We start from the raw sequence: 19581 nt of genomic DNA on the forward strand, positions 1-19581 counted from the left end.
TTTTTGAATTTCTGGAGTCCAGCTTCTTGAGCTCTTTGTATAAATTGGATATTAGTCCTCTATCAGATTTAGGGTTGGTAAAAATCCTTTCCCAATTTGTTGGTGGCCTTTTTGTCTTGTTGACAGTGTCTTTTGCCTTACAGAACCTTTGCAATTTTATGAGGTCGCATTTGTCAATTCTTGATTTTACAGCACAAGCCATTGGTTTTCTGTTGAAAAATTGAAAATTGTCCATTTCACCCAGGTTTTCCAGTTTTGTTGAGTTTAGGCTTTTGTAGTAGGATCTAATGATTTTTTGTTTTTTTTTTGGATTTCATCAGATTCTGTTGTTATGTCTCCCTTTTCATTTCTGATTTTGTTAATTGGGATACTATCCCTGTGCCCTCTAATTAGTCTGGCTATAAGTTTATCAGTCTTGTTGATTTTCTCAAAGAACCAACTCCTGGTTTGGCTGATTTCAGTCCCGAGTTTGATTATTTCCTTCCCTCTACTCCTCTCATGTGAATTTGCTTCCTTTTGTTTTAGAGTTTTTAGGTGTGCTGTTAAGCTGCTAGTGTATGCTCTCTCCAGTTCCTTTTTGGAGGCACTCAGAGCTATGAGTTTTTCTCTTAAGATTGCTTTCACTATGTACCATAAGTTTGGGTATGTTGTGGCTTTATTGTCATTAAACTATAAAAAGTTTTTAATTTCTATTTTTTCTTCCTTGATCAAGTTATCATTGAGTAGAGTGTTGTTCAGCTTCCACATGTATATGTGCTTTGTATTATGTTGTTATTGAAGATCAGCCTTAGTCTGTGGGGATCTGATAGGATTCATGGGGTTATTTCAATATTTTTGTAGCTGTTGAGACCTGTTTTGTGACTGATTATATTGTCATTTTTGGAGAAGGTACCATGAGGTGCTCAGAAGAAGGTATATCCTTTTGTTTTAGGATAAAATATTCTATAGATATCTGTTAAATCTATTTGTTTCATAACTTCTCTTAGTTTTACTGTGTCTCTGTTTAGTTTCTATTTCCAGGATCTATCCACTGATGGGAGTGAGGTGTTGAAATCTCCCACTATTATGTGTGCTTTGAGCTTTACTAAACTTTCTTCAATGAATGTGAATGCCCTTGCATTTGGAGCATATATTTTTAGAATTGAGAGTTCATCTTGGTAGATTTTACGTTTGCTGAGTCTGAAGTGTTCCTCCTTGTCTTTTTTGATATCTTTAGGTTGAAAGTGGATTTTGTTTAGTATTAGAATGGCTACTCCAGCTTGTTTCTTGGGACCATATTCTTGTAAAATTATTTTCCAGCATTTTACTCTGAGGTTATGTCTGTTTTGTCCCTGAGGTAGGTTTCCTGTATGTAGCAAAATGATGGATCCTGTTTATGTAGCCAGTCTCTTAGTCTATGTCTCTTCATTGGGGGATTGAGTCTATTGATATTAAGAGATATTAAGGAAAACTAATTGTTGCTTCCTGTTATTTTTGTTGTTAGAGTTGGGATTCTGTTCATGTGGCTATCTTCTTTTAGGTTTGTTGAAATATTACTTACTTGCTATTTCTAGGGCATAGTTTCCCTCCTTGTGTTGGAGTTTTCCCTTTATTATCCTTTGAAGGGCTGGATTCATGGAAAGACATTGTATAAATTTAGTTTTGTCTTGGAATACTTTGGTTTATCCACTTATGGTAATTGATTGTTTTGCTGGGTATAGTAGCCTGGGCTGGCATTTGTGTCCTCTTAGGGCATGTATGACATCTCTCCAGGCTTTCACAGTCTCTGATGAGAAGTCTGGTGTAATTTTAATAGGTCTCCCTTTATATGTTACTTCACCTTTTCCCCCTACTGATTTTAATATTCTATCTTTGTTTAGTGCATTTGGTGTTTTGATTATTATGTGTTGGGAGGAATTTCCTTTATGGTCCAGTCTATTTGGAGTTCTGTAGGCTTCTTGTATGTTCATGGGCATCTTTTTCTTTAGGTTAGGGAAGTTTTCTGGATGTTTTGAGTTGGGATCTTTTTGCATTTTTCATTTTCTTTTATTGTTATGTCCATATTTTCTATGTAATCTTTTGCACCCGAGATTCTCTCTTCCATCTCTTGTATTCTGTTGGTGATGCTTGCATCTATGGCTCCTGATTTCTTTCCTAGGATTTCTATTTCCAGAGTTGTCTCACTTTGTATTTTCTTTATTGTTTCTACTTCCATTATTACATCCTGAATGGTTTTGTTCTATTCATTCAACTATTTGGTTGTGTTTTCCTCTAATTCTTGAAGGGATTTTTTTTGTGTTTCCTCCTCAAGGGCTTCTAGCTGTTTACCTGTGTTCTGTAATTCTTTAAGGGATTTTTGTGTTTCCTCCTTAAGGGCTTCTACATGTTTAGCTGTGTTCTCCTATATTTCTTTAAGGGGTTTATTAATGTCCTTCTTAAAATCCTCTACCAGCATCATAAGATATGATGTCAAATTTGAATATTGCATTTCCAGTGTGTTGGGGTGTTCAGGACTCACTGTTATGGGAGTACTGGGTTCTGATGATTTCAAGTAGTCTTGATTTCTTTTTTTATTTTATTTTATTAGATATTTTCTTCATTTACATTTCAAATGCTATCCCGAATGTCCCCTATACGTTCCCCCCACCCTGCTCCCATGCCCACTCACTCCCACTTCTTGGCCCTGGCATTCCCCTCTATGGGGCATATAAAGTTTGCAAGACCAAGGGGCCTCTCTTCCCAATGATCGCTGAATACACCATCTTCTGCTACATATACAGCTAGTGACACGAGCTCTGGGGGTACTGGTTAGTTCATATTGTTGTTCTACCTATAGGGTTGCAGACCCCTTCAGCTCCTTGGGTACTTTCTCTAGCTCCTCCATTGGAGGCCCTGTGTTCCATCCAATAGCTGACTGTGAGCATCCACTTCAACATGTGGATACTTCATTTCTCCTTAGAACAGGGAACAAAATACCCATAAAATGAGTATCAGAGACAAAGTTTTGAGCTAAGATGAAAGGTAGTCCAGAGACTACCCCACCCGAGGATCCATCCCATCATCAGCCACCAAACCCAGACACTATTGCACATGCCAGAAAGATTCCGCTGAAGGGACCCTGATATAGCTGCTATGTGAGGCTATGCCAGTACCTGACAAACACAGAAGTGAACGCTCATAGCCTTGATTTCTATTGGTAAGATTCTTGTGTTTGCCTTTCACCATCTGGTAATCTCTGGTGTTAGATGTTCTTGTTGTCTCTGGCTGGAGCTTGTTCTTCCTGTGAGTCTGTAAGCTTGTGTCAGCACTCCTGGGAGACCAGCTCTTTCTTGGTAAGACCAGTGCACAGAGGGCTGAGGAAGAGCCCCACCTCCTGTTGCAGATGGAGGCCTGTAGGACCCTGTCCCAGCTGCTTTGCTGCTTCTGCAGCTTGTGCACTCCTGAGTGGACCTGCCTTAGAGAGGAAATGTTGATCTCCTCTGAGTTCTGGGGTCAGAGCACTCCCTGGGGGCAAGCTCTCCTCTGGCACAGAAGGTACACAGAGGACTGAGGATCAGCTCCACCTCCTGGCTGCAGATGTAGGCCCGTAGGACCCTGTCCCAGCTGCTCTGCTGCTTCTGAGGCCTCTTCTCTCCTGAGTAGACCTGCCTTAGAGAGAGAAAATGGCAATCTCACCTGAGTCCCAGGGTCAAAGCACTCCCTGGTGGCAAGCTCTTTTCTGGCAGGGAAGGCACCTATTTGAGACTCTTTGTGTGCATATAACCTATTGGGAAGAGCATGACTGTAGCCATTACAAAATAGTGATAAGGAATTAAGGAGTATTCTCCTTAACGAGAATACTTATGAAAAAACTTATCAAACTCAACCAATTTAAAGTTTAGGCAATAAAGATAGTCCAGCAGTATAAAAGTCCATCTGGTCTTGGTGTTTGGGGCATGTTGGCAGTTAAGATTCAGAGTCACTACAAAATTATCTTATTAAAAAAGTTATCTACTTTTGTAGTTACCTTGGCAATATAGCTAAAGTTCACTTAGAGAACTCCTAAAAATACAGACTAAAACTTGTTTATTCCAAAAATACCTTCTTTAAATTTTTTGGTTATTTTATGTGTATGGATATTTGTCCTGTTTATTTATCAACATACCATGTGTCCTTTGTGTCCATGGAGGTTAAAAGAGGGCATCAGATCCCTGGAACTGGAGTTACAAAGCAATTATGAGCTGCCATGTGGGTGCTGGGAACTGAACCCAAGTCCTTGGGAAGAGAAGCCAGTATTGACTAAGTGGTTTCTCCAGCCCCAAAAGACTCTTGAGGAATTTAGTAAGGTTTAACTGAGTTGTTTTTATTTAATCCTTCCCTAGCCTCTGTCTAGTAAAAAAGTGTTTAAATAAGGTGAAAGATCTTGAAACACAAGTCTATAGAGCTCAAATTTGATAGAGAACTCACTTAGGACCCCAAATGCTGCAAATATCAATGGGTCAGGTGGGTCCTTCAAAACTGTGTTTGGTGTTCCTAGGCTTCCTGCTTATGTGCTTCAGACCTCACCTCTCATGATGAGCTGTTAAGAGGGAAACTTTAGACAAATCAATTTTAGCAGAGTTTATTTGAGCAAATAAGTGATTTACAAATTGGGTCATTCACCGATCCAGTTAAGATTCAAAAACTCCACTTAGTGTTGTGGATAGTCAGTATTTAAAGACAGAAAAAGGAAGCAATATACAGAAATAGCCTAGTAACACTCAACATTTCCCTAATTTGGGCATGTCTGAGTAGTTAACAGCTTCTGAATGACTAAGTTCTTGACTGCTATGATCGTCCAAGCCTCAGGTAGTCGCCATAAGTACACACTCCTTCCTTAGAGAGTTTGCATCTATTTACATATTAAATATGGTTGGTTACAATTTTCTATGTATATGAACAGTTTCAGAGCACATTCTATTAACATTCTGCACTTTGTAGAAAGGGGGATAATTATAGCATATATTACAGAACAGTCAAAATATTGTAAGTATTCTGTGCTAATATGTCACCTAGGTATAATCGTATTTAGGGATAGGGATAGAAGGATTACTGAGGATCACCCACTATAGAACTTTATAGATAACTTGGTATAAGTACACAATTAGCTCTTTAAGTGTACAGTGGCTCTCAATCACCAACATACAGTTCCATTGAGAACCAGGGGCTACCTTAGCCAGACTATCCTGTCCTCTTGTCTGTCTGGAGGTAGTCTTTCCCATTCTGTTCTGCATTAGGCTCAGATCTGCCTTATGTTAGTCTTTTTTGTGGCCTCTATCTGGCTGTTGTGGGTTAACTCTCCATCAGTAGCTTCTAGACTGGGGACCTTGACCAATGTCCTGTGTTCAATCCTCAGCCAGTTACCCTTATCAACTCACCGAATGACTTCTCTGTGCTTGCTTGCTCTACCTTAGAAGTGCTGGAGTTGAGTTTTACTTTAAACACTTCTTAGCAATGGCAGATTAAATATGCATTTCTCAGCTTCCTTCCTCATAGACCATGAAGTAGCCATGTTCACTCTATAGATGTGGTCTGGGTAACCTTATGTCATTAGAGCACTAGAATGCCTGGTTCATGGTGCTCAGTAACATTACCACAAATGCTCCTATTAGCACCAACACTATCGTTTTATTTTCTCTTTGGGCTATGTCACCGCAGCTTGTACTTGGGAGCAGAGCAATATCATCTGCTTTATTTAGGCAGATGCTCAGATCTTGCTTAGACCATAAGTTACACATTACCCACTCCTTTCTTTTTTTTTCCAATTTTTATTAGGTATCTACTTCATTTAAACTTTAAATGCTATCCCCAAAGTCCCCTATACCCTCCCCCCTGCTCCCCTACCCACCCACTCCCCCTTCTTGGCCCTGGTATTCCCCTGTACTGGGGCATATAAAGTTTGCAAGACCAAGGGGCCTCTCTTCCCAATGACCACCAACTAGGCCATCTTCTGCTACATATGCAGCTAGAGACATGAGCTCTGGGGGTGCTGGTTAGTTCATATTGTTGTTCCACCTATAGGGTTGCAGCTCGCTTCAGCTCCTTACCCACTCCTTTCTTGTTCTCCACTATTTCTTTGAGCAGGGGCTGTGAAAGGGTATTTCACCTTCTCATCCACCACCATTTCATTTACAGACGCAGGAAGTCCAAATGTGGCTAAGTCAGATCAACATGGCCTGTGTTTAAAAGTTGAGGTCAGCTTGTCATTTTTTTTTATTTGGAAAACCTTTGAATTGGGGTTATACTTCAGTCTAGGGGACCTTTGAAAATCACAGCCAAGGCTGGGGCTGGAGAGATGGCTCAAGCACTGAAGAGCACTGACTGTTCTTCTGAAGGTCCTGAGTTCAAATCCCAGCAACCACATGGTGGCTCACAACCATCTGTAATGAGATCCGATGCCTTCTTCTGGGGTGTCTGAAAACAGCTACAGTGTACTTACATATAATAAATAAATAAATATTAAAAACAGAAAGTCACAGCCATTGAGCAAAAAGGAGAGCTGAATGGGAATGATATTTGGAAAAACAATGTAGCAATTCAGTGACTTCGTTGTGAAGCACCATCATGTATGTCTTTTCACCAATTTTCAAAGCATGCTTTTCTGTGTATGTGTATTCCTTTTCATTCTCTTGGGAGCACTGTGGGATTCCTACATTCAGAATTGAAATATTATATAGCTTTGATGTGGAACAGAGGGCAGTGTCAGCATCTTTGCAAGTGGGGCCAATGGAGAATCTCAGGGCCTGGCCTTCTGACCATCCTTCTCACTATATCCTGACTTGGTTATGTATTTCACTAGAACCATGGCCTTTCTCCTGTGCCTCTTATCCCTTCTGTTTCTCTTCTGGCCACTTCACTGTTTATGGTTCTGAAGAAGAGTTTAATGTTTATTATATAATGGTTTGCTGTGCAGTGCCTTGAGCCTCTTGGAGGAAGGTACAATATAAATCTCATAAATAAATAATAAATAAGTGGTATAAGCAGGAGGGAAATTATGCATTTTAGGTGAGTTGTAAAGAACATTGAACGACCTATAAAATGTATTTGTTGGCGTAAAGAGACAGGGAGGGAAATACAGACAATCATTTTACATACAGAAGCAAGGGAGGCTGGCCATCACTTTATGCATAGAAAACTCACTAAGATTTTTAACTCTTCAGGAAGCTGACTCTGCGTGCTCTTTTGGGCTAGATGGCAGGTGAGGAACAAAACTGGGAGGCAGGCAGCTCAGTGTTCATTTCCTCTGCATGCCACAAAGGAATGATGAAAATGACATTGAGAACCTGAGCCTATGGCTCTTAGAAGCTTGTAACTGCGGGTCAATTTGGAGAAGGCTCTTAAGGAGTAAACCTGATCTGTAAAACCCCACAAGTCCTGAGCAGAGTCCAAACTGCTCCATTACAGCCTCCTAATGGGTCTGGGGTTTGTGGTTCTAAAGGAGGCAAAGGACCCTGGTTTATTAACGTCACTGTGAGCCTTCCATACTGCCTGGTGTCCAGACTGTACTTACTTTTGATTTAACGGTGACTCTGGCTTCATTGTTGCAGAAACAGGCAGTTGATCTTTGACAACATTTGGTCTGGTTTATCAAAGACAGAATTCTCCAGTCAAGAGATTTGAAGTTATGTTTACATTTAAAAAGCTAGTGAACGAGTTGGGCAGTTATAGGAGTAGGATTTAGGCCATGTTTACAACAGTTCTATACTGACTGTTTCTTTTCCCCTCCTTTTAAAAACTCAGTTGAGTCCACACAAGAGGCACATTTCACTTGCCCGTTGTAAATGCCAGAGCCGACTCTGCTTTCTCATAGCTGTTTCTGCTCAACCAAATTCAACTATTTCTCTTGCTCCTCACTGTCTATTAGTTTGGATTAAATATTCTGATGGGGGTTAGGCAAGTTGGCCACCCTTGTGGTCTTTCTGTCTGGAGCAATCTAGATAGATCTGTTCTTTGTTCAGATCACCCAAGAAAGAAAAAGGGAAACAAATTCCGGGTATTTACCTCTTAGATCAGTCAAAAGAAGAAGAGAAGAATTTTCACTTGAAATCTAGCATAGTCTGCCATATCGACTTTCACTTTTCTGTAACAAAATGCCTGACACAGGCAGCCGAAGTTGGGAAAGCTTTCTTTTGGATCATGGTTTCAGAGATATGCCTGTCTGTGCTGGTGGAGAAAGCACTGTAGCTCCAGTTACAGTGGAGATAGATTCTCATGGATGCTAGCCAGGTAGCAGAGAGAAATGGACGGGGACCATGGGCATGTGTTACTCCCAATGGCTGATCACTAGTGACTGTAATTCTACCAGCCAAGCCCCACCTTCTAAATATTCCACAGCCTTTAAGAAAAGAACAAATGATGAGTCACTGGGGAGCGAGCGTTTAAAACCTGAGCGTGTCAGTCATGTTTCAGATTCACGAAGTGACATAATTTCATTCTCCTATTCTTAAACTTGAAAGCCACAAAAATCTCAACTTAACCTTCGTTTTTCTACCACACCACGAGATTGACAATGGAAAAATAAGTAGGTGCAGGGAGGACCAGCTCATCAGCTGATGCAACTCACCAACCAGATGCCAGATGCAAAGAGTAGATTAGGAGACACTAACCAGAAAAAAAAAAAAAAAAGCCACTGGGTCTCTGCTTACAATGGCGGTGGATATTCACCCTTAGGTTCAGGAGAGTCACCAACTTTCCAGGAGGCTAGCAGGCTTTACTTATTGACTGTGCATCACTGAATTGCTAGATTCTTTGAGCCTCATGTCTCACAGGTAAATTTGCTAATCTGATGTAACATGATGCCCACTGCTCTTCCTACCCTCTGCTTTTAGTTCATTCTAAGAACAACGGAGACTGTTTCTTATATTTTCTGACTACATTTTCTGCTTCTTTTCTGGATTACTTCCTTAACCTTTTCTTCCACACGAATGTCCTTTAGCTGAATTAGGGATGTAGTGGCATTTATGGCTAGGAAAATGTGGCATCTGCACACAATGAAATACCATGCAGCCTTCAAATGGAAAAAAAAAAAGCGCTGTCAGCATGGGTAGAAGTGGACAACAATATACTCAGTTAAAAAGGATGGGTGTGGGAAAAGGATGCTGCATGGCCTCACCATGATCTAAAACAACAGAACCGTTAAGGGAGAGGAATAGTGGCTGCAGAGGTTAGCGATAAGGGGAGGGTGGTGATGATGGTCACTATCATGAAGATGTACTTCAGCAGGAATAATATATTTTTACATATAGCATGGCAAAATGTATTTGAAAGCTGAGAGTTGTACCTTTCAAAACTGCCAAGAATATGCATTTCAAAGTTCTTGTGTTAAAAATGTATGTATTTAAAATAACTGGCTCACCGATGAAATAGTCTCACGTCATAGCATCAGGTTATAGTCCAGACATATATGCAGCTATAATTGTCTATTTGCAAAAGATAAAATATAAGAGAACAAAACAGAGAAGCATGATATAAATAGAAAAGAGAAGAAACAACAACAACAAAAGCCTAAAAAAGCAGTAAAAGGTATATATATATATATATATATATATATATATATATATATATATATAAAATCATTTTTGAGACTCTTTTTAAACAGTTTTTTTTATTAGATATTTTCTTCATTTACATTTCAAATGCTATTCCAAAAGTCCCCTATACCCTCCCCTGGCCTACTCTCCAACCCACCCACTCCTGCTTCCTGGCCCTGGTACTCCCGTGTATTGGGGCATATAATCTTCCCAAGACCAAGGGGCCCCTCCTCCCACTGATGGCTGATTAGGCCATCTTCTGCTANATATGNNGCTAGAGNCANGAGCTCNGGGGGTACTGGTTAGTTCATATTGTTGTTCCTCCTATAGGGTTGCAGACCCCTTCAGCTCCTTGGGTACTTTCTCTAGCTCCTCCATTGGGGGCCCGGCGTTCCATTCAATAGCTGACTATGAGCATCCACTTCTGTGTTTGGCAGGCACTGGCATAGCCTCACAAGAGATGTGAGGTCAACAGCTATGTCATGGTCCTGTCAGCCTCACAAGAGATATGAGGCCAACAGCTATGTCATGGTCCTGTCAGCAAAATCTTGCTGGCATATGCAATAGTGTCTGGGTTTGGTTGAGACTCATTTTGCGACAGGGTTTTGTGGTGTAGTTTAGGCTAGCTTGAGATTTGCCACCTTGAGATCATGGCTCTTCAGGCTCAGCCTCCTGAATACTGAGATTGTGGACGAGAACCCTAACATACTTAGCTTTCCTATTTTCACTTATTTTTTGTTCTTCTCTTTCATATTGGTTGTTTTCATCCAGTGTCTGAAGATCCTAAGGTGAGCTAATGCTGATTAGTAGCAGGATGTATTCAGACTTCTTTTAAACTAGAATGGTATCATCAACTAAATCTTGGATGCCTGCAAAGGCAGAGTTCTGTTGAAGGCATCCACAGTCAATCCTCACAGACTGGAAAGTTTATATGGAAGAACTAGCCAAGATTTCAATTACGAATCCCCAGATGCAAAGGTTTAAAACGTTTGTGCTTACCTCTGTGGTGCCCTCTCTCTCCCTCTGTCCCCTCTGTCTTTGTTTCTGTCTCTTTCTGTCTGTCTGTCTGTCTCTGTCTGTCTGTCTGTCTGTCTGTCTGTCTGTCTGTCTGTCTCACTCTGTCTGTCTGTCTGTCTGTCTGTCTGTCTGTCTGTCTGTCTCTCTCTCTCTCTCTCTCTCTCTCTCTCTCTCTCTCTCTCCTGCCCCGTTATGTATGTTAGAATCCTTCCTGGCCACATTTGTCACTCTCATGAAGGATCTCTTAACATGGACTTGGAATAAAAGGTAGCATTGTCTTGTTGATGGAGGAGATGAGGCCAGCTGGCCATCTGTGACATCGATGGTCCCTCGATTAATTGTCAGGATGGGAGGCCTCGTGTGCTTTCCCCTGCGATGCCTGCCTCAGAGGATGTCAAGCGGAAGCTTGGCATTCTCCTCAGGCTTTCTCTAGACTCTATACGTGGGCACTTTGTCTTAGGTTTTCTGGCAAGTTGGTCCTATTTTATTTTTATTTTCTAGAGCTACTTGAGTAAGTGATGTGTTATTGGGACCTTTTTAATGTAAGCTTAGTTGTGGATCTCTTATTTACTGCCATTTCAATGGAGTGTGAGAGGGAAAAAATTAAATATGTATATTCCACTCTGTTTTGAACTTGAAATCTTTATTAACATAAATACAGACCTTAATATAATATTCATTTATGTATAAGTCTTTATTAACATGCATTAACATATGGGAGCACCTCATAAGGGATGAGGTATTATTCAAAATTAATGAACTGAATGAGTTCCCTCTATTTATTGCCATTTATTCTCCTGTGAGCACTGGGGCACCCACATTCTGAGAATTCTCTAGGCCCAGGCTTTTGGGGTGTTGAAGAGAACTGCAGACAGTATGTATCCCGCCTCTCCACTAAATTTGTACTTTGATACTTGAATCCTCAGTGTGAGTCTTTCATCGATGGGCTCCCCGTGTTATAAAAGACATCTAGAAGCATGACTACTTTTTTCCATTCTGTATGAGAACAGTCTGAAGATCCCACCCTTGAACCAGGAGGAAATCCTGACTCTAGTTTGACTAAGCTAGTACAGGTCTCAGACAATTTTTTTCTTTTTCTTTTTTTTCTTCTTTTTCTTAGTTAATTTATATATTTTCATCTCAAATGTTATCCCCCTTCCCAGTTTCCTGTCCACAGCTCCTCTATTCCCTCCCCACTCCCCTTCCTCTATGAGGGTACTTCCCTACCCACCCATTCACTCTTGCCTCAGCACCCTAGCATTCCCCTACCTTGGGTCATTGAGCCTCCACAGGTCTCAGACGTTTAAGGCACTCAGACTGTGGTCTATTTCAGCAGCCTGAAGAAACTAAGATGGGGAAATACAGAATCAATGGAACTTCAGACAGTCTAGTATCCGAAGGCGAAATGCTCAGTGTGAGGAAACCCACTCGGAGGTGAGAGTTTCTATGTCTGAAAGAGCCCACTGATCTTTGGATTTGCTTCTGGGATCAGTTACCTGGTCATTACATTTGTCATAATCCCTTACCTCCTCTATGTCTGAATGCATTGACTCTTCACATACTGAGTTTTCCTGTTCCTTCCTTAGTTGGCTTCCTAGGGAGTGCTGTAAAGTAACCATTGTAAAAACTACTGGTTATATGGTATTTACTGATAAAGCTCCACCTTTCTGCTTGCGTGTTCTTTTGTATTAACAAGGATCTGAATTAAATGCTTGCTTATCATATATGTTTCTGGAAAAATTATATTCTACAAATCATACAAGTGTAGAACGTTATAAAACATGTAGCAAAAACTCAGTTGAATATTTGCCAGTCAAGGATCTTAAAATCTGGAGTGTACATTTTCAGTTACTCTGTAACATTTACAGAAGTATAGGCATGCACAGTTTTGTTTTTGTTCCAGTATAGCAATGGGTTTAGTTTTATTAAGATATTTATAAATAACTTCATAACCCATAACATTTTTTTTCTGGATAAGATACAGTATTTTCTGCATTTTTACTCTTCCCATGCCCTGATTTCCTTGTTTATCTTTTATAATAGTAGCAGGGATGTTATACAGAAAGCTAAATGAGAGTCAATGTATTTAACCTTGAGAAACAAGAAAGAAGTCATGGTATCTCTGCAATTTATGTGAAGTATGGGTTCTACATATTGGCCCACGTTTGCTCATGAATTTTTCGTCAGCAATAAATCCTTCAGTTGAGACTTGTATTTGCTTATTTGAATGGATGCACTCCAGCACTGATAGAAAGAGAGAAGGTATCAGTTGTTTTGTCCCTTCCTGGCCTTCCTCATCTTCCAGGGCTTGTTGTCCAGTTAAGTTCATAGAAACGCAAGACAATGTGATGCTGCAACCTTTATTAGAACATCAATAGATTCCAGAGCCTGCAGCATGGAGTGCATGCAAAATTACTTCCTCTTATGCCCACATTAATTAACTCATTTTTTTTTCTGGATCATGTATACCTCTTTAATACACCCTCTTTCTTCATTATTTTTATTTTTCCATTAGTTTTAAAGTATATGGTCTCTTCTTAGTCTCCTTCCTTCTTTCTCACCCTCCTCTGGTCTCTTCAGTATATTGTCTCCAGCACTCACTCTTACAATTCTAGCATCTTTTTATCTATCATCTACTATCATGAGCCCTGATGGGGTACATATTATATTTGTACCTTACCCCTATCACTTACCTGTTGTGGAATCTTGGGTAAGATCTAAACTTTGGAAGCCCCTTTTTCCTTGTTTGTAAAATGGGCACCATAAGATTTCCTATCTCAGTAAATGTAAATATTAAATGTGTTCATGATGTTTAGGACAGTGGTAGTCAAAATATGTTCCAGCTATTTTGATAATCATTAGAAAACTTTGATATTTTAATTTTCTATAGGATCTGAACTTAAATAGCAGATAAAATTTGTAATCTTTTCTCACATTACTTCCTCCCCCAACTCTGTTTATTCTCTATTGGTACTTTAATCTCTAACCAAAATGCAGCCCGTGTATTTTTTTAATCTCATGACCTTCATGCCTCCGTACCTTTGCACATGCTGTTCTCTTTGCTTGAATGCACACCTCACTTTGGCATGAATAAAGAGATGCAGAGGACAAAGATCCAGGTGTTCTCATTTTCAAGCTTTGGATTTTCTGCTCTGTCACACAGCCACTTTCTGGTTTGTCCTCTGTGTTGCTATTTCAAGAGTGTCACTGGGAACTTAGTAGTGATGGGGGTAGCTTGGTTCTGGTACTAAGAAACCCCTCAAAAGTAGCATTTTTATCTGCAAACTATCAGTTGACTCCTTTTTAAAAAGTTATATTTTATTTATTTGGTGTGCATGTGGGCATGCCTATGTGCGCACGTGCGTGCATCCATGAATCTCTCTGTCTCTGTCTCTGTCTCTGTCTCTTTCTGTGTGTATGTGTGTGTGCATGTGTGTGCATCTGTATTCGTGCACATTTATGCCTTGGAAGTCAGAGGACAACTTCTAAGAGTTAGTTCTCTCTTTCTAACATGTAGATCTCAGGTATGTAACATAAGTCATCAAACTTGGTGGCAGGTGCCTTTACCCATTGTACCCTAAGGATATATTCCCTAATAATCTATTCTTATACTATTTAGGGTAACATGGGCACCAATCCTTTTGACACGGGGGTGTTTGAAAATAACTTCAGGCTTCTACCAATAACTACTATTATTCTGGGTGGCCATATGGATATTGTCACTATGTCCTTATATTATGGATAGATTGTCTCTATCGGCAGGATCTGGGACCCTGTTGTTCTTCTTTCATTACTCCTTGTGGTCCCCTTCCTTGGGGTGCCTGAAGCAAGTTCAGCAGATCCGTCTTTATGTTGCATCTTTCTCAAGGTGTCTGTTATTCCTTTCATTAATGTAGATAATCAGAGCTTGATTGTAAAGTATGCCTGGGCCAAATACAAAGGCTTTAAAAATTGTCTGCTGTTTTAGATTATCCAGGCCACTGATCCTCCTTCCTCAGCATAGATAAGTGAGAGTGAACTGGGCTGAAAACTTTTAAGCAGAACCAATTGATAAAATAAATGAGATTTAAAAATCATTTCAATTACCATTAAAAAGGTATTTCTTTTAATTTTTTAAAAACACTTTTTTATATTTCAAACCTGTAAATATATTTGCTTTTAAATTGCTTCAAGACGGAAAATACTTTCTATGATGCATGCATTCACAGAATACTAGTGATATACATTTAAGGAAGTAATGAGAAGAATTGAAAATAAAGGTAAGAGGTCAGTCAGCTTCAGGTTCAATGTCAAATCTTACAACCAAGCCTATGTTTCATCTTGGTAACAGTCAACATAGGAGACACTTTAAATTCAGAAAACCTCTTTCTATAGTACAGGCTACAATTGTTTACCCCCTAATAAACAATGGTCATTTAGAGAAGGTCATTTCTGGAATGTATATTGAAAAATAAAAAGATTACTTCTTGTGCTCAGCTTCATATTTTTCCCATGCACCACTGAATGTAAGTAGAAATGTTTCTACATGCCACTAGACTGGGAATTTAGGGGACAATTCCTCAAAGGAACAATGTTGTAAATGGGAGTCAGTGTCACAAAATACCCTTCAGGTGCATAATGAGATAAATAGATTTCTGAGGTTGGCTTGGGAATTAGGAGCATAATGTAAGAGGCAATGATGAGTTTCTGGGCAGGTGACACATAAACAAGGCTTATGAAACATTACCCATTTTACACTGGGATTTGCCAAGCTAAAGCTTTAAGTTTCCCATAGCACCTATGAATAATCATTTAAATATAGGCTTTGAGACTTGGGGAAAAAGTGCATTATTTACTCTAAAGACAAAAATCTTTCTTGGAGTTATTGCAGTCCGTCATGCAGATGCATAACTGGGGAACTTAGAAAATGCAACATTTTCTCTTGATAGCCCATTACTTTATACGTCTCATAAATTATTATCCAGGGAGGGCTAGGGAGTAGTTGCGGTTAGGGGCTCACACCAGTGATAATGGAACTGTGTACTAGAGCACTCCTGGTCGTCCACAAGGTGAAATACTGCAGCATTTTTTTTCTTGGCTTTTTGTGTCTGGTGTTGTGTGAAGAAGAGGGAGGGGTAAGTGACAACTACTCTATATAGTCTTTGGTTTGACTCTGGCTTAGGACTTGGCAAATTTTGGCTTACAGAAATTTCTGCCACTCAGCTGGCTTGCTGACAGAAGAACTGAGCAGTCCTCACATGGACATTATGCTCTTTAGGTTAAATATCTTCGTAGGCTGCTCCCAGGGTTCTCTCCATGGCTCCAATAAAGCCCAAATGCGGCCATACTAAAGCTGTGACCTGGTTGACTTGTTGTTGAATATTGACTTTTCTCTTGTTTGGAGAGAAGAAAATACAAAATGATACAGAAAATGTTTGTTCCCATGTTGAATTAGAGACCTGGTTTCCTTGGCAAAGGATGAGTAATTAAATTAAATTATGGCTACTTATTCAAATTGATGAATTATCATTATTAGTTTATACAATTAAGCATATTTTACGGAGATTATAGTTTGGTTATAGACAGGTGAATAAAAAGATGACTTGAGTGAAATCTAAGGGGCAGAGGCAGGCATATAACTATGATATGAAATGACGATGTTTCACAATAAACATACTATTAGGGAATACTGGAAGAGTGTCAATACAAGAGTTAAATAAATGATTGATTGTGGTGTCTAAATAGCATCTGAAGGAGAAAGGCTTTTCATTTTAGATTAGTTTAGTTTTCAGGGAATGACATAAGAGGTGAGTGTCAGCAAACTAAACATTTTAGAGAGAAGGCACAGAAGTATGAATCTTTGAACAGCCTTTGGGGAAAGATACAGTCATGGCCCTGGAAGTAGGCCAATGGTTTTGAATTGAAATGCTTTAAAGCTTATGTAAATTACTTGGAGTTCTTTTAATTGTTTGGAATGTTATTGAAGACTACATAAGGAGAATATTTGCAAAGAGCATCTGGGAATAGATGCTTTGAGAAGCATCCTTGATGATCTTTTGCACTTGGATTATGCACGTTCATGACTGGGTGAATGTTGGGATCTGAAACTGAGTGTGTGGAATACATGCATTGATGAGCATTACCCCTGACTAATGAGTTAGTGTGCGAGTCCTGTGCAGTGGGTATTTGGTCGTGGTAAAGTACTCATAAGCAGAGGAAATAATATTCTATGTATTATAAAAATGGAGGCCTGAAAAGAGTTGTCAGGGCCTTGCATGCAGTAGATGAGGTAGAAGATAATGATGAGCACTTGAAGTTGAGAGAATGGAACAAAAAGGACACAACAAAAGAATAGAAACATCAGCCAGTCAGGCAGTGGTGGCACACACCTTTAATCCTAGCACTTGGGAGGCAGAGGCAGGAGGATTTCTGAGTTCAAGGCCAGCCTGGTCTACAAAGTGAGTTCCAGGACAGCCAGGGCTTTACAGAGAAACCCTGTCTTGAAACCATCCTCCCTCTCAAAAAAAAAAAAAAAAGAATAGAGACATCAGTGATGGAGAATCAGAATGCCATGTCCATGATGCAGTTTGGGCCATAGAGGAAATAGGAAAAGACTAAACCATCTTGTGATGGCTTTTATGATATTTGCTTGACTGATGGGTTTAACTAGGGATAGATGCACTAAAGAAGCAGGGTTGGATGTTGGAAAGATCATAAATATGTTATAAGTTCAACTTAGCTTTGACAATCCCTCTGGAGTTTCTTGGTGTTTAGGAGGGAGCTGAGGATTCATATCTCCTTTTCAGGTTAGAGTTGCATGTAGTCATTGTGTAAAGCACATGACTGATGTGATAACTGAGAGAGAATGCTTGTTATGAGGCTGTGTAGATAAATAAGAGGAGAAAAGTTGAGATGTTTACATTATGTGATATAGAAGAGTTAGGTAAACTTAGAAAGCACACTTGGAAGGTCATTTTAAAAGAATCTTAGAATGGGTAGATAGAATGTTCTAAATATTCTAGTCTAGTGGCTAATATGTTTTAAGGCAGCAGCAGGAGTTTTCCAGATTTACTTCAGAATTCTCATAGATGAGGGACCCAGATGGTCCTACTCTGATTGAATGGGGTACTGGAGAGTATTTGGGCCCACCCACTTAGAGTTTCCTTCTTTCTTTCTCACTCCCGACATGGTAGCAGTCCTCATTTCTATCAAGCATGGTTTTAAAATCATCAACATACTTTTCATATTTTATAGAAGTTTGACGGGATCAATGTTGCGTAAGGAATTAGGGACAGCAAGAACGAAGTGATGTGACAAGCCATTCAAGTAATAGGCTATGGAAGGCAATTTGGTCTTCCAGCACAGTTGTTCAGACATGTGAGCTCAAGGACAAATGGACCTCTGAAGCTTGAATAGTCAAGAAAGGAGTTGCAGAGGTGGTGGATTTAGAGAAGGTAAGACATGAGAAGCTAATACAACTCAGGTTCTTGCCTATTTAAAACTCAGAGTTAACATAGCCCCCAGAATCAACTAAGCAGGACTCTTAGGAGTCTGAACCAACTGTCTCTGATCTTTCAACCTTTTCTCCTACTAGATTGCCTTGATCATTTATGATATGAGGGTATGTGCCTCGTCTTTGTTACTTGTTATGCCATGTTTGGTTGATATCCCAGGAAGACATGCTTTTTTGTTTTATTTTGTTTTTGTTTTTTGTTTTAAGTTCAGGGTAACAGAGGAGGAGTGGATCTGGGGGAGAAGAGAGGGGGTGGAGGCTGGGAAGAGTGGAGGGAGAGGAAACTGATTTATATGGGAGAACCCCCTCCACAAAGCAAAAAACACAAACAAATAAGCAAAACCAAACAACCAAACAACTGAACAATTAACCCCCCAGGAGCTAAAGTTTATACAGGTTGGACACAGTTATAAAATGTATCTTTCTAATATCTTCAAAACATAGTCACTTGGAATCTGCCACAACACAATCGCTTCTTACATCCCATCTTAATTCCCATAGTGATGGAAGTTTGAGTGGGCCAAGTTGACAAGTTAATGCAAAGAACATTAAATAGTCACCTTCATTTTGCTGTATGGGGTGCTTTGGGTACAGTGCACTTTGTTATAGCGACTTGCTAAAGGGATGATGTCATGGTATGATCATCTCTGCAAAGCATGCACAGTCTTCTTGTTCTCATGTATACTTATCTAAAAACGAGGCTTTTAAAGGTTGCCCAGGGAACACTCCTTTATACTACCAATGACCATAGAGTACAAATGATCTGTAGCTACCATAACTGGTGTCTGTCATGAACAAACCTCAGAAAACTCTGTATTTAGGAAGTCATTTGAAGGCACTGGCAGAAGTCTGTCAAGACTGAAGACTAACCCGGTGATTCCAGGGGGTCTCCAGGAACTGACAGTTGGCTTACAAACCACATGAATTCCAAGTTATTTCAAGTATCACTGTTGTCACCAGGGCGTCCTGTTCTTGGATCAGCATGCTAATAAAAGGTTCAAGTCAGCATTCATTCCTAAAAAGATACTTATGGGATATACATATTTTAAAGTGCAGTTTGTTACACCATCTCTTTTGTTTGTAGAATAACCATTGTCTTGCTATTAAGTGATCTATTTAATAGTGCCAATAAATTCTAAGATTGGAGGCTCGGTATTGTACTTTCAGATGTTTTAATGGCCTGAGTTATCTAGTTCCATCACCTTGGCTTGCTTTTTGACCTTTGTTTGCTTTAATAGCCGAGAACCACTTTGCAATCAGCCACAGAGTACATGTATTGGCTATATATTGGCTCGTGACATACGTGGTACAAATCTGAAAAGGACTTTACTAGGATAACTTATCAAATAATATTTGCATAGATAGATTAGTCCTATTCAAAATAAGAAAAATACGTGGACAGTTGCACATTCAGTAAGGGGATTCAAATAAAATTCATTTCCTTTCAGCCCCAGTGGATTCATCTGCCATGTTTACCAGGCTGGCCTCCAACTCACAGAGCGTTACCTGTTTCAGCCTCTCAACTGCTGGAATGAAAGATGTGCA

At 39.7% G+C, this 19581-nt stretch overlaps 1 long non-coding RNA gene across 1 annotated transcript in view; it reads left to right on the top strand.

Moving 5' to 3' along the window:
- Positions 1–19581, top strand: part of LOC115065226 — a 44700-nt gene that overhangs the window by 6767 nt on the left and 18352 nt on the right. Inside the window, exon 2 of the long non-coding RNA XR_003845020.1 lies at positions 11878–11978. This is a non-coding gene — a long non-coding RNA (uncharacterized LOC115065226). The remainder of the gene's footprint in view (positions 1–11877; positions 11979–19581) is intronic.

The sequence above is a fragment of the Mus pahari genome, chromosome 13 (assembly GCF_900095145.1).
Source record: "Mus pahari chromosome 13, PAHARI_EIJ_v1.1, whole genome shotgun sequence".
In the NCBI taxonomy this organism is placed as follows: domain Eukaryota; kingdom Metazoa; phylum Chordata; class Mammalia; order Rodentia; family Muridae; genus Mus; species Mus pahari.